Raw genomic sequence first — 15,700 nt, forward strand, 5'->3', positions numbered from 1 at the left:
ATTATACAGAAAACAGATATTGTAAAGCAGGCCCTGTGTGACAATGACAATGCTCTTAAATATATGGCCAATATTGTTCAGCACAGTTACAAATTTTAAAAATTTTGCTATTCTGATTGTTATTTCAATCCATAGAACATAGGGTTATAATAACTTTCAAGGCATGTCTGCTTATTGCTTATGCATTATCTTCCAGTATGTATGTTCCCACCAAGAAGCTTCACTGGAGGTCTTTGGAAGAGCCTTGCTTTGTAAATGAATCCCTAGAGTTCATAGTAAAATCTCAGCAAAGATTTTCTTCACATATCATGTAATGGATTCTGAAATAGATGAAACTATCTCTGTAGACTGTCCTCATTTCCAAGACTTTAAAAAGATTGTAAACCCAGGCGGGGGAGATTTTGTTCCTGGAAAAAAACTGGGTTTGAAGAAGTTAATGAATAAGATGTAGACAAGCTTGAAAGCTCATCTCTAAGAAACTAACAACTACTGAATGTGTCCAGTCAGAACATGATGAAAATAAAGCCAGTAAGGAGAAGCCAAACAAAACACCAATAGCTTCAAAGAATTTATAAATCTTATTCTCTGATTCTGATGCGTTGGATGTGGCTGTGAGGCATGAAGTAGATGGCAATAATGACTAGTGTGTCTGGCTTAAGTAATCAGACTGGTGATGAGACAGTCACTCAGTTAGAACTGGAGGCAGTCACTGAGTTGGAACCGAAGGATGTGACCAGTGACATAAATATGATTATTAGCTATATTGAATTACATATTTCTTCAGATCATCTACATACATCTACATTGGCTGTATAGTGTTAAAGCTCCAGAAGAAGTCAGATATAGAACTAAAGTAATATCAACAAAATATTTTATTGATTAACATCCAAAAAAATAAAATGATAGGAAAGATTGAGATTGTCTAGGGAATTTTTAAAGAATGAGAAAAAAGATCCATAGGACAATATATGCATCGATATTTAAGGCTCAGAAAGAAAAGTAAACCCTCAAAGAAAATGAGGAAAAATGAGATAAAATTTAGGAAGAAAACAAACAAAACTGGAGAGGGAATGTCATGGAAGTTGCTGTGAACTAAATGTTTTTGTCCCATGTAATTTTATGTTGAAATCCTAATTCACAATGTGATGTTTTTAGGTGGTAAGGCCTTTAGTAGGTAATTAGATCATGAGAGAGGAGTCCACATGAATGAGATTAATGCCTTTTACTAAATAGATGTCTCAAGGAGCTCTCTAATATGTGAGTAGAGAAGGAGAAGATGGCCATCTGCAAAAGAGGAAGTGGGCACCCTTCAGACACCCAATCTTCTTGCACCTTGATCTTGGACTTACAAAGTTCATAACTGTAAGAAACAAATTTATGTTGTTTATAAGCCACTCATTCCACAGTATTCCATTATAGCAGTCCAATAGACTGAAACAAAAGCCCCCCCCCAAAAAAAAATGTAGACCAATAGACCATCTCAAGTGATGCTATGAAGATAGGTAAAAGGACTGAAATGGAGCATCCAATTTATTGGTACCGTATTTGCCGGCGTATAAGACGACTGGGCGTATAAGACGACCCCTAACATTTCCACTCAAAATACAGAGTTTGTTATATACTCGCCGTATAAGACTACCCCCTCTTCCGCACACCTTCCACACACCAAATAACTTTCAGTTTAAAATTTGCATCATACTTCTTTCTTTTGGCTGGTGCCATGATAGGGATGATAGGGGTTTGACTGGTCGACATTTTCTATGCTGTACTGTACAATGGTGCAGTATTGTGGTTGGCTGTTGGCTGTATACAAAGCCTGATTTGATTGGTCCCTGCTCCCTGTTTGCCCGCCCTGTCACTATAGCAGTCTGGTCCACCCTTGCATCAGCATCTCCCTGGGACCTCACTAGCGTGCAAGTGCGAGCTCTTCAACATTCTAACAGGCACCATGATAGCGCAAAATCGCGAATCTTCAATGCATATGTAAAGAAATATACGGTAACCCGAATTTACCACACTCGCAAAATCGCACACAGCCGACCATACACCCAGTATGGTATCGCGATTAGCGATTTTGCGCTATCATACTGGGTGTATGCTGGGCTGTGTGCGATTTTGCGAGTGTGGTAAAATCGCATAACAGCAAAATCGCATAACAGCCGAGCATACACCCAGCAGCGCTGCTGATGCCTGAACAGTATGTGGAATGAAGTGGGCGGGCATCGGGAGGCCACTATGGCACGGGGCAAGCACTATGGGCAGTCTATCTGAAGTGTACCTGGCATATAAGACGACCCCCCCACTTGGAGGCATATTTTTCGGGGCCAAAAAATTGTCTTATACGTCGGCAAATACGGTATGTAACCTCAGTGAAGGCATTTTCAATAGAATGAAAAAACAAACAAACATGATTTTCATAGTGTTTACAATCTTTCCAGGTTTATCATCCATTAATTCTTTTTTAAAAAATGTTCATTCCTAAGGGAATGATACAAATCAAGATACCTCTATAAAGATATAATGAACATGCATTACCATGTATCATTACAGTTATGCGTCAGTGATAAATGGCATACCCTTCTTTTTTCTTTGCCTGTTAAATATCTACTTGTTTTGCAAAACATAGCTCAAATGTTGTTTTTAGCATGATACATTTCTTATATCCACAGTTAAAAGTGCTTTTATATTTTTCTGAATAAACTGTGATCATTAATTCTCCTTAAATCAAGATGTAAAACATATTTGCTATCTAGTATTTTTCATTTCTCCCCAAATTAAAAAGTTATAGAAAATCTTTTATAATTATTATTCTATACTCTTTGATTACTCTAGAGTGCTTTTCGATGTTTAGAATAAAAGACAAGGCGTTTGTTGATTGCAAATAACTATATCCTTTTAATACTACTCTCATTAACACAAAGTTAAGGAAAAACATTTGATTTGATATTGTGGCATCTTCCTGATAATTATTTTACTTTTCATAACTTAAAAATATTAGACATTAGTTTCTTTTTAACCAATAAAAAATGTAATAATTGATAAGATATGCAATTTTGAGGTTGTAATCTTATGAAAAAGATAGTTCTATGGAATTGTAAACAAAATATAAACACCAAAACCCTAATGTGGTAGATGATTCACATTATAGAAACAAAAACAATCCATATTCAACTATCCATATTAAACCAATTAATTAAACCAATTAAATAAAACTAATCCACATTAAACCAATCCATATTAAACATTCCAACTCTTCATATTGGTCCGCCAATAAATCTTGTAGAAGGACAAAGTCTATAGTAAAAGGAGGAATGAGAAATAGGACAATCCATATGATATATGCCCCAAATGGTACAACAAAGCTTCCAATTCCTTGAGAAAATTGAGCTTTCATTTCACTTTTAAAAGCATTTTAAATAATACAATAATATTTCATGAAATAATATTTCCTCTTTTATAATGAAATGATATAATAGTGAACATATTTATATGTATGCATGTTTAACTGTGATATAATACTAACTATATCATGCATACATAAGTATGTGTCTACACATATATATACACATATATGTATTCCATATATATAAATATGTATGTTCCATTATATAAATACACACACACACACACACACACACACACACACCCTAATGGATTAATCCATTTTGCATTACTTTCTATGGGGAAACCCTGCCTCTGTTTTGAATGTTTCAGAACTCAAACAGTCTTCTGGAATGGGTTATGTTAAAAAACCGAACATAATTCTGTTTTCAAACACATATATGTATATTAGACCAGTAAAAACTGATGCTTAATATGAAATGTATTTTTTCTTCCACATTTCCACATATTACATGTTACTAATTGTTTGATTTAGAGTCTGCACTAAGATATACACCATGTTTAAAACAATCTTTAAAGGGATAATCCACTCTTGGTAGTTGAGTAAAATCAAATTTCAAATTTTTGATAACTTTTGATTTCAAATTGACAAGCTCAAGTCTTTTTAATAACCTAATTCCTTTATTTTGTCTTAATAATTATGGAATTTCTGTATGTTGAAGTCTAATCTAGTTTTGAATATTGACTTTCAATGTTAAGCAAACACCAACATGTGTAAATTGAATATGGTGACTCTTCTAGAAGATACAAGTATGAATTTTTTTAGCGATGTGAAATCTTAAAAATTGGCTAAACTCTCTCCTTTTCCAGATGAGTTAATTTTTGTCCAGGTTTAATTTAATTCTCCAAGACTAAAAAGCTTACAATGGTAAAGCTTGATTTAAAATTGAAGGCTCTGGACTCTGAGTCCATGGTTCTTCTAATCATATTGTTTTATTGGGAATAATTTAAAGTAAACATATCTAGCATTACCAAAAAAAAAAAAAATTGTAGGTATGGAATTTTTTGCCTCAAAATTAATACTTCAGCTACTTGATTTTGGTAGCTTGTGGTTCATTATGTAGTGTTATGTATAGTATTAATATATTTACACATTATATATAGTATATTTGATCAACTTTGTATACTTGATATATTAACGTTCCATGTTACTTTGTATCCTAAAAATATCAGTTTCATCTAATTTTAAGTATTAATACTGCAACATTTAAATCATCTAAACTATATGCATTATTTTAGACTCACAAGTTCAAGTAAATGGATAAATAAATAGTAAAATAAAATTTATTTGAACAAATTTTGGAAAGATTTTCTCAGTGTTTCTTGAGCTTTGATTAGAGTTTTCTCTTTTGTTTGTTAAGTAATTGTTCCTTACAACACTCTACCACTTGCCAAATTAAGATTGCTATTCTATGAACAAATGCTAAACCGTATTATTTCTGCTTGTGAAATAGAAAAGGAGATGTGTGTATATATGTTTGGAATGTATTATCAGTATTTTCAGTTTATCTTTAAAGAATAATTTTGTGCTTCATATTATTTTCTACATAGTCTCTAAGTGAAGTATGACAAAATATGTTTATCATCTATTTCTATTGGTAAATTTTTTACAATAGAATATTTAGTGAATCTTCTTTCAATTTCTGTGTACAAAATATGTAAAAAATTTGAAACAATGCTGGTTATACATCAGCTAGATGAATATGTGACTATAGTACCTGATTCATTTCTAGAAGTTTTTAAATTAAATTTAAAAAATTAGTATGGACTAAGTGTTGAAGAAAAAAAATATTTACAGATGTCCCATGGTGGGGGGGCAGGGGAAGTAAAACTAAACAAAAAAAAAGTAACAATATAAATCAAGAATAATGCTTAGGGAATTGAACTCTGATGATTTTCCAAAATTAAACATTTAATCACGAGTTCCCACATTTCCCTTTCCTTTATCCAAAATGGAACTGAAACTAATTCATTGCCAATCCAAATGATAAATACTGTCACTCCTTAAATACCACTCTCTTTTTTTGTTGATTCTACTTGGCTTCTTAGCCTTTTGCACTGAGCAGGAGGAAAATCACCAGTTGAATTCAAGGTAAAAAAATGAAATATCTTCCTACTTCTCACCACCTGTCTTTTCTCAGGGACCTTCTCTCTCAAATCCTGACTGCCTTTGTAACTTGCATCTTTCATTTGTATCTCTTTAGCTCTGTGATATTGCCAAAAGTTTCAGTAGTTTCTCCTCTCTTTTCTGCCCCCTTCTGCCTGGCTTCTCAGTTGCTGCAGAGCCTCACCACGTGCCCAAAGTATGCAAAGGTGCAGAGAAAGAAAGCATCGTGTGAAAGCTGGATTCACATGATGAGCTCTTCTGTTTGGAAACTTGGCTTCTCCACTCTTGACTGCCTAGGCAACGCTCTGATGTCTTCAAACAGATTTTTCTTACTTGGTTATTTCATCCAATCTTTCTTAGGAAACTTCATCTGTTACAAGCTTATCAAAGGTAAAATTTGTTGACTGTATTTTAAAACCAACCCTTTAAAGTGTGTAGACATTGGTCCTAAGCCAGATCATCCAGTCCCATGCATGAAAGTGCTTGCTCAGTCCAGAATTTTAAAGATGCAGTCAGTAGGACTTACTCAAGGAAGTAATACAAGGTGTGCAAGAGAGGAGTCAAGAATGACACTTAAGTTTTTGAGCTTATCAACTTCAAAGTCAGTATTGCATTTACTTAAAGGGGAGAGGCTGCAGACTCTTCTAGGGAGAAAATTATGCATGTGGATATACAAGTCTGAGGTTCAGACGACAACCAAGATTGAGATATGAATTCAGGATTAAATTGATTCAATTTTAATGAATAGATATTAAAAAAAAATCCCTATTAATTTCAAAACCATTCTACCCCAGGTACATTAATTGAAATAGAAACTGGGATTGTAAGACTGCTTTTCCTGACACCATCTCAAAGGACAGCTGTTTTTTAATCCTACAACTCTTAAACCACTAGGGCTGAGATGGAGTCAGGTATTCCTTATTTCTCACTGTAGTTTTTCAGTCCTTTTTTTTCTTCCTTTAAAACAATACAGCCTTAGCAAGCGACTGATTTCACTTTTATTTTATAACCTTACAACACAAGTAGTCTGCTATTAATGTCCAGCAAAACCTTATTACATTTCCCAAGTACATTGCTTATCTATTTTCTTAGATAAAATTTCGCAACTTCTACTCCTTCAGTATTTCACCATCTCATTCCTTATCTTGATTCTCATTTTTTCCCACTTCATTTCCATGAGAAATAAAAACATCCAGAAGTGAATCAATCATACTTTATCCACCCACGTAAGAGTATATGCCTTATCTTTTGTTATTATGTATGCACTCCTATCTAAAGCATTCCTGACTAACTTCAATGTTTTTACTTGTGAACTACATCACATCTCCTCTTACCTTCATATCCACAGATCCCACAATTACTTTATTCTGTTCTGCATCACATACATGTCTCCTCTCCACTGTATATATTTCATCAATTAAAAACAAATCTTCATTGCTTAATTGTTAAAAATACCTTTTTTAATTTTTATTAAATTTATCAGGGTGACATTTGTTAGTAAAATTATGTAGGTTTCAAATGTAAACTCGATAATACATCACCTATAATTTGCATTGTGTGTGCCCCACCCAGAGATAGTTCTACTTCCATCATCATATATTTGACTCTCTTTAATGTTGACTATTCTACTACCCCCCTCTTGCCTCACCCACTGGTAACCACTAAACTATTGTCTGCTTATGAATTTTTGTGTGTTCATTTGTTGCTTTCAATTTTATATGTGACATATGAGTGAAGTCATATGGTTTTCAATTATTTCTATCTGACTTTTTTCGCTTAGCGTGATAATATCAAGATCCATCCATGTTGTCATAAATGGCAGTATTTCATGTTTTCTTATGACTGAGTGATATTCCACTGTGTATATACCACATCTTTATCCAATCATATATTGAAGGACACTTTGATTGTTTTCATATCTTGGCCACCGTGAACAATGCTGCAATGAACATAGGGGTACATATATCTTTACAGATATGTTTTCAGAATTTTGGGTATATACCCAGGAGATGGATTGCTGGATCATACGGTAATTCTATTCTTAATTTTTTGAGGAACCTCCACACTGCCTTCCATAACAGCTGCACGATTTTGCATTCCCACCAACAATGTATGAGGGTTCCTTTTTCTCCACAGCCTCTCCAACACTTGTTACTATTTGTGTTGTTGACCATAGCCATTCTAACTGGCGTGAGGTGATATCTCATTGTGATTTTTATTTGCATTTCCCTAATAGCTAGTGAAGTTGAGTATTTTTTACATATCTGTTGGGCGTTTGTATGCCGTCTCAGGAGAAGTGTCTCTTCAGGTCCTCTCTTGTTGCATTTCTCAATACCAAGGAACAAGGAAATTGTTTCTTGTTATTTTGCAACAAACCCCTCAATATATTTGGCGTTTCTATTATTTTATTTCAATTTTTTTCTAAATATGCTCCAAGCAGACATTTTTCCAGTGAAACTCCTCTTGAAAAGGTTATCAATAACTACCATGTTGCTTAATCCAAAGTTAAATTTCAATTCACATTTTAAATGAGCTATTGGGATGTATATGGTTGATCAGTTTTTCTTCCTCGCCAGCTACCAGTTACCACATCTACTTGGATTCCCCCAAATTCACTGGCCACTTCTCAGTCCTGCCGGCTAATTCTTCCTTTTACTTTGATCCTTTTCATATGATAGTGATCTGTGTATCAGTGCTGAGACTCTTATTTTACTCTATTGAGCTAGATAATTCCTATGAGCTCATCCAGGGCCAATATTCATTTGTATAATGCTCTGTCAGAAAGCTAGTATTTATGAAATGCTGTAGGCCCCTTGCCCTTCAGTTTCTAGTTGTTTGGCTAATGGGAAACACTGGAAAGAAGGCTTGAAGATAATGAGGTTGGATTATTTACTCTTCTATCTTTCTCCACCCTGCATTTGCTGGGTTGTCTACCTCCATCCACCAAAGAACAAGCTCCTATGGGAAGTTAATATTACACACATACTCTTCATGTTCAGATAATCACTTTCTTTCCTTGCCATTTTTTATCTAAGTGCAGATTAAAACCTCCCAATTTTGCAATCTTTTCATGTACTGTGCTATCTCTTGCTTTTCCTCTATGCCCTGCACATAACTTTGTATATATTTTGTTTTAATTATTTTTTTCAATTTTCTCCTTCAACTGTGTTATATTTTTCCTGCTGATATGCGTGCTGGTACAATAGAATACACACATGTGCACACACACTCACACACACACACACACACACACACCATATAGGAGGAAAGAATGAACAACAATTGAATGAATAAATAATTATTGTCCAGTGGAGCACTAGATCAAGAAATTGAGAGGTTACTAGAATGTCCTTAGACATCTCTCAGTTCTAGTATGTCTCAAGCTTTTCCATTGCTTCAGGCCAGCTTTGTGGCGGAAACTATCTGCTGGAATACCTGTATGTTGTGAACTTGCAAACAGTTGGATATTGATATTTCTAGTTCTAAATCAAAATTTCTGTAGACTTTCCTTGTCTCTGAGGATTTAAGGGAATTCAGAGGCCTATACAAGCCTTGAACATCTATATAAAGTACCTTGCCTCTGAAAGTTAAATTAGTAACTAAAATATTAACACAGTAATCCTCAGAGTTATATGTAACAAAAAATATAACTTTGAGAATCAGAGAAATGAATTTTCCCAACAATTATAAAAGGAGATTAAAATTATATAAAGTGAAAATATGGAAATCTATAAAGGTTTTGATATTTATAAATTTATCATAAGGATTTTAACTTTAATGCCTACAAGTAGCTCACTAGCATCACTTTTTAAATTCCTTCAAGTTTTCCTTTTTCTGTTGCTAAAATAAAGTTTAGAGATGAAGTCAGAAACACTGAGAACAGAAGGCATAATGAATAAATATTTATTTGTGGAAAACTATCCATATAATTTTTTCATCACTGTACACTGTATTTTCAGGAATAGGCTTTAAACTCAGAAAATGATATGTTATAAAATAACACAGATTTAGAATATGTTAAAGAAGCAGTGTCTGATATGCCTTATATATAGCCCCTTATTTAAAAAAGTCATTGTCAGAGTTCTATGTCTATTAAACACAATTTACCACAACCAGCAACAGATAGAATAATCAATATTGAATTTAAATTAAATATGAATTGAGATAACATCAGTAAAAGTTGAGTAACTCTTTTGAAAGAAGAAAATTGAATTTAAAAAATATAAATAAACATCTAAAACCATTCCAAATCCCTAAATGGCATATCTCTATTGCTTATAAGTATTTTGGAACCATTCATAGGAAAATAATTTATAGATAAATTAGAAACAAGTTGTTTATATGATAAGACTAAATTGAGAATATATCTTCTCATATGAAGGGGAAAGATAATGCTAAAATATATACATTCTGAAGTGGTTGGAGAAAAAATTGATATCAATATTGGAATCATGATTTGATAGTAATTCTATATGAATAATAGACAACAAAAATGCCAAATCATAATTTTTGCATGTAACTAAAATGCATGCCTTAGGATATCAGAGGAAATGAATTTCATTAAAATAAACTCTAACCCATTGTACAATTATTGCACAGAAACACTGATAGAATAATATTATAGGATTAGAGAATCATAGTTAGAATATTTACACATACTTAACAAAATGACACTGAGTATTTAAAAGATAACTGGGCACTGATCTAGTTATTACATATCTAATTCACAAAATGCAGACCTTGAAATAGGAAGTTGATATTTATTGAGTGCTTACAGTGCCACATTTATTAATTATGTTTGAGGCAGAGAAGCAAGTAAGTTGGATGTGGATGGTGTGTGTGTGTGTGTGTGTGTGTGTGTGTGTAGAGAGAGAGAGAGAGAGAGAGAGAGAGAGAGAGAGAGAGAGAGAGAGAGAGAAAGAGAGAAGAGTAAGGCTTCTGACGTTTAGAATTTTGAAATTATTGTATATTATCAAAGAATATTTTCTAAAAACTTTGTATGTATATATACATACTAAAAATAGGTCAGTAAAAACCTAAGTGTTGGGAAGACATATAATGAAATGCTAGTGAGCTGTTGGAGAATTTTGAACATTTTTATTTACTATGTGCCCTATACAGGACCCATCACAGATTAATTTAAATATTGATATGTGTTTATTATTCATCATTATTATGGGAATTTGACTGAAATATTCAAATCAATTTTCCAATAAACTATATATTCATGGTTTATTATGGGAAATAATATATTTTTTTGTTAATTATTCTTTTCAATGTAAGGTGTTAAGCAGCAGATTTTTAAGGAACAATTGGAATATACTTAAAACTACACATCATATATTTCATCCCACAGGATTTAACTTCACACTGGGCCTACTTGATGGATGAGTGACCTGTGAAATTACACAGAGCCCTTTGTTAAGAAGGACTCGGTGTTTGGTTCAGTGCTCTGTTTTCACCACCACGAAATTCTTAATCACTTTTTTTCTTTTTAAAAGACAATACATTTCCAATTTTACTGAGCCCTGCAAACTATGTAACCTGTCCTGACTCCATCAGTTCAGTTATTTTTTTTCTTTATTCAGTGATATATCTTGGCCCCTAAAACAGTGATTGAATTATAGTAGGCATCTAGTAAGTATTTGTTAAACTGTATTTCAGGCTCAGATACATGTCTCCAACTACATGACGGTGTGCTAAATAATCTCTTTTTGACTTGTTCTCTTTTTAATTCTTTTGACAATATCATCATACTTAAACTTAACACGCTATTTATTAATACTATCAAAATTTTGTAAACTCTTCCAATGAACCCCAGACCAACACATAAACATTCCTACTAGACTCTTTATTTTGATACTTCATAAACACCAAGAACTCTGGAAATCCAAGCTTTATTTACCACCTTATCTGTTGTCTGACACCATTTAACATACACTTACCCAAGTAAAATTTGTATGCTGCATTACATAAACATCGATCAGTTTGTAGCAATCTGATAATCAAAACAGTATAGTATTGGCAGAAAAATAGACACACTGACCAATGGAATAGAATTGAGAACCCAGAAATAAACCCACATAAATATTGACAGGTAATTTTTGACAAAGAAGCCAAAAACATACAATGGAGAAAAGACAGACTCTTCAATAAATGGTGCTAGGAGAATTGGAAAGTCACATGCAAAAGAATGAAACGAGACTGCTATTTGTTACCATATACCAAAATTAACTCAAAATGGAACAAAGACCTAAACATAAGACCTGAAAACTAAACTGCATAGAAGAAAACATAGGTACTAAACTTATGGACCTTGGATTCAAAGAGCATTTTATGAATTTGACTCCAAAGGCAAGGGAAGTAAAAGCTAAAATAAATGAATGGGACTATATCAAACTAAAAAGATTCTGCACAGCAAAAGAAACCATTGACAAAATAAAGAGGCGACCAACCGATTGGGAGAAGATTTTTGCAAACAATGCCTCCGACAGGGGCTGATATACAAAATATATAAGGGATTCATACAACTCAACTACAAAAAGACAAACACTCCAATTGAAAAATGGGCAGAGGACCTAAAGAGACATTTCTCTAGAGAGGACATACAAATGGCCAATAGACATATGAAAAAATGCCCAGCATCACTAATCATCAAAGAAATGCAAATAAAAACCCCAATGAGATATTAATTCACACCAGTTAGAATAAATATTATCAACAAGACAAATAGTAACAAGTGTTGGAAAGGCTGTGGAGAAAAAGGAACCCTCATACACTGTTGGTGGGATTGCAGACTAGTGCCGCTACTGTGGAAGGCAATGTGGAGTTTCCTCAAATTATTACGAATAGAATTACCATATGACCTAGCAATTCCTCTCCTGGGTATCTACCCAAAAAGTCTGAAAATATTTATCCCTAAGATATATGTGTTCCAATGTTCATTACAGCTGGATTTATGGTGGCCAAGACATGGAAACAACTAAAGTGTTCTTCAGTAGATGACTGGATAAAGAACATGTTATATACACAAACAGAATAGAATACTACTCTGTCATAAGATGAAATAGTGCCATTTGCAACAAAATGGATGGATTTTCAGATTATTATGCTAAGCAAAATAAGTCAGACAGAAAAAGTCAAGAACCATATGATATCACTGATATGTAGATTATAAAACTGAAAGCAGCAAAGGAATAAGACAAACAAATAAAGAAACAAAAACTCAGACACAGACAATAGTTTAATGGTTACCAGAGGGTAAGGAGTGGTGGGGGATAGTAGAACAGGGTAAAGGGGCTCAAATATATGGTAATGGAAGAACTGACTCTGGGTGGTGAATGCACAAATTGATATGTACATGATGTATTACAGAATTGTACACTTGAAACCTATGTAATTTTCTTAATGATTGTCACCCCAATAAACTTAATTTTAAAAAAGAAAAGTATAACAAAATACCTCATAATACAATTGTTAGAACTGTGACAGAGAAAACAATTATAAGCAGCATGAGGAGATGAAAAAAATAGAATATAAAAATGACAACACATTTTCTGTTTGAAAAAACCTAATCCAGCAAACAGTGGGAGTAAATTTTGAATGCATTAAAATAATTAAAAATAAAAAATAAAAACAGTAAACTAAAAACTGTATACCCTGCAAAACAACTTTCAAAGACAAAGATGGAATTAATGTATTTTGAGAAATACAAATGCTATAATAATTTGTCATAAGAATGGAAGAATATCTGCACTAAAAATGTTAAATTCCTACAGGTGAAAGATAAACCAGGTGGAAACCTGGCTCTACAGAAAGTACTGTGGTACCTCAATTTTCGAACGTAATCCATCAGTTCTGAAACATTCAAAAATAGCCCACAGCTAAGCCTCAGGATCTTGCACTCAGCAGAAGCCGTGTGACACGTTCGACTTCTGAGTCTTGTTCGAAAACTGAAGTATTTACTTCCGGGTTTACCGCGTTCATAAACCAAAATGTCCATCAATGGAGATGTTCGAAAACCGAGGTACTACTGTAATGAAGAACATCAGAAGTGGAATTCTGTTGATGAATACAGAATACCATTTTTTAAAATCATTTAATCATTTTGTTGACTGCTTACAACAAAAATATAGTTTATTATGGAAGTGTGGGGACAAAGCCCCAAAAAGCAGTTTCCAGGCTCTCGGCCTCACATAGAAAGGTGCTGGCTTGGGTAGTAAATGGCCATCAACTGTGATCAGATGGCCAGCAGCTGTAACCTGTAAGCCATTAGCCACTAATATAACTGCTGTGGCTATGCTAGCAGAAAAGAATGGAGGCTAGCAAGAAGATGGTGGCTGAGCTAGCAAGAGCGGATTGCAGCTAGCATGGCGGAGTGTAGGTCACAGATTGCAGAGAAGTGGACAGCAGGTTGTAGATAGTGTGGCTCCTGCTTCCTGTTCCTCCACCCCAGCCGCCAGTGAGAATATAGTAGTATGACTCCCCTACCTATGGCTCCGTGGGTGTTCCTTTTTGGCCTTACCATGTCCTGCGTTCTTATGTGGGGAGCGGGAGCTGAGACCCCGCAGGCTGCCTCGCACAACAAATGGCGCAGCGAGCAGGGTCCCCTGCACGACACATGGCATAGTTGGCAGGATATGGTGTTAGCCAAAGCTCTCCAAAGTGCAGTGGAGCAGTGTGGGGGCAGAGCCCCAGAGACTCTCGGACTCATGTGGAGAAGTGCTGCCTCAGATAGTGCATGGCCGTCAGCTGTGGCTGGTTGGCCATCAGTTGTAGCCATTAAGCCATTGGTCACTGATATAACTGCCTTGGCTACGGAGGGGAGCCGAGGAGAGTGAAGGAGGAGACTGAAGGAGAGTAAGGAGAGTCGAGGACAGTTGGTCGGTTGGCAGCAAAGCGGACAGCAGGTCGCATGTCGTGTAAACCCAGCCTCCAGTGAGACCATAGTGGTATGATTTCCCTACCTATGGCTCCGTGGGTGTTCCTTTTTGGCCTCACCATGTCCTGTGTTCTTATTGGGGAGCGGGAGCAGAGACCCTGCAGGCCGCCCCACCGGACACCCCGCACGACAAGCAGTTTGTGCATATGAAAGCTCAGTCCGAGGAAGACCAGGAGGAGCAGCTGCCGGAGAGGTCGATCCCTGTGGAGGGGTGGAAAGATGTGGATGGTTCCCCAACCAGTAGAGGCCGAAGAAAGCGAAGGTTGTTGCTGCCCTGTGGGCTGGGAACTGCTTGCTGAGGCAGCCTGGATGAGGGACTTGTAGTCCCAGGAGAAAACGCTTGCTGAGTCCTCCTTGGGAGATGAGGGTGAGGTCAAATTCGTCCCTCACCCCCAGGACAGACCTGGAGAATGATTATGGACTATGGGGAATTGCCTTCCATCCCTAATTTAATGGACTACTTGACTGTTTGGGAACATACCACCATGTAGTGGAACTGGTGGATGTTTGCTTTTGTGCCTTGACCGGCCGCTATCAAGAATATGTAAGCACCTTGACTGTGAGCCGCTGTTGTTCCAGCACGGTACCCGGAGAGGCCCAGAGAGAGAATGGCAGTGCCCTGAGAGGCCCTGGCTGAGTCCAGGAAGTCTGGCTGTGACCAGAGAGAGTGGCAGTGCCCTGAGAGGCCCTGGCTGTGCCCGGGGAAACAGGTGGTACCCTAAGAAGCCCAGGAAGAGTGGCTGTGCCCAGAAGTACTGGTGGTGCCCTGAGAAACCCTGGCTGTGCTCAGAGAGCCTGGCTATGTCCAGGATATGGCATTCACCTCCAGGCTCCTTGCACAGGGCCCCTCGCGGAAGACGCTTGTCATGTAGATTGTGAGGCGAGACCCTGTAGGGGTGGAGTGTGGGGACAAAGCCCCAAAAAGCAGTTTCCAGGCTCTCAGCCTCACATAGAAAGGTGCTGGCTCGGGTAGTAAATGGCCATCAACTGTGATCAGATGGCCAGCAGCTGTGGATAGTTGGCCGTCAGCTGTAACCTGTAAGCCATTGGCCACTAATATAACTGCTGTGGCTATGCTAGCAGAAAAGAATGGAGGCTAGCAAGAAGATGGTGGCTGAGCTAGCAAGAGCGGATTGCAGCTAGCATGGCGGAGTGTAGGTCACAGATTGCAGAGAAGTGGACAGCAGGTTGTAGATAGTGTGGCTCCTGCTTCCTGTTCCTCCACCCCAGCCGCCAGTGAGAATATAGTA

Source organism: Rhinolophus hipposideros, assembly GCF_964194185.1.
Source record: "Rhinolophus hipposideros genome assembly, chromosome: 4".
Taxonomy (NCBI): domain Eukaryota; kingdom Metazoa; phylum Chordata; class Mammalia; order Chiroptera; family Rhinolophidae; genus Rhinolophus; species Rhinolophus hipposideros.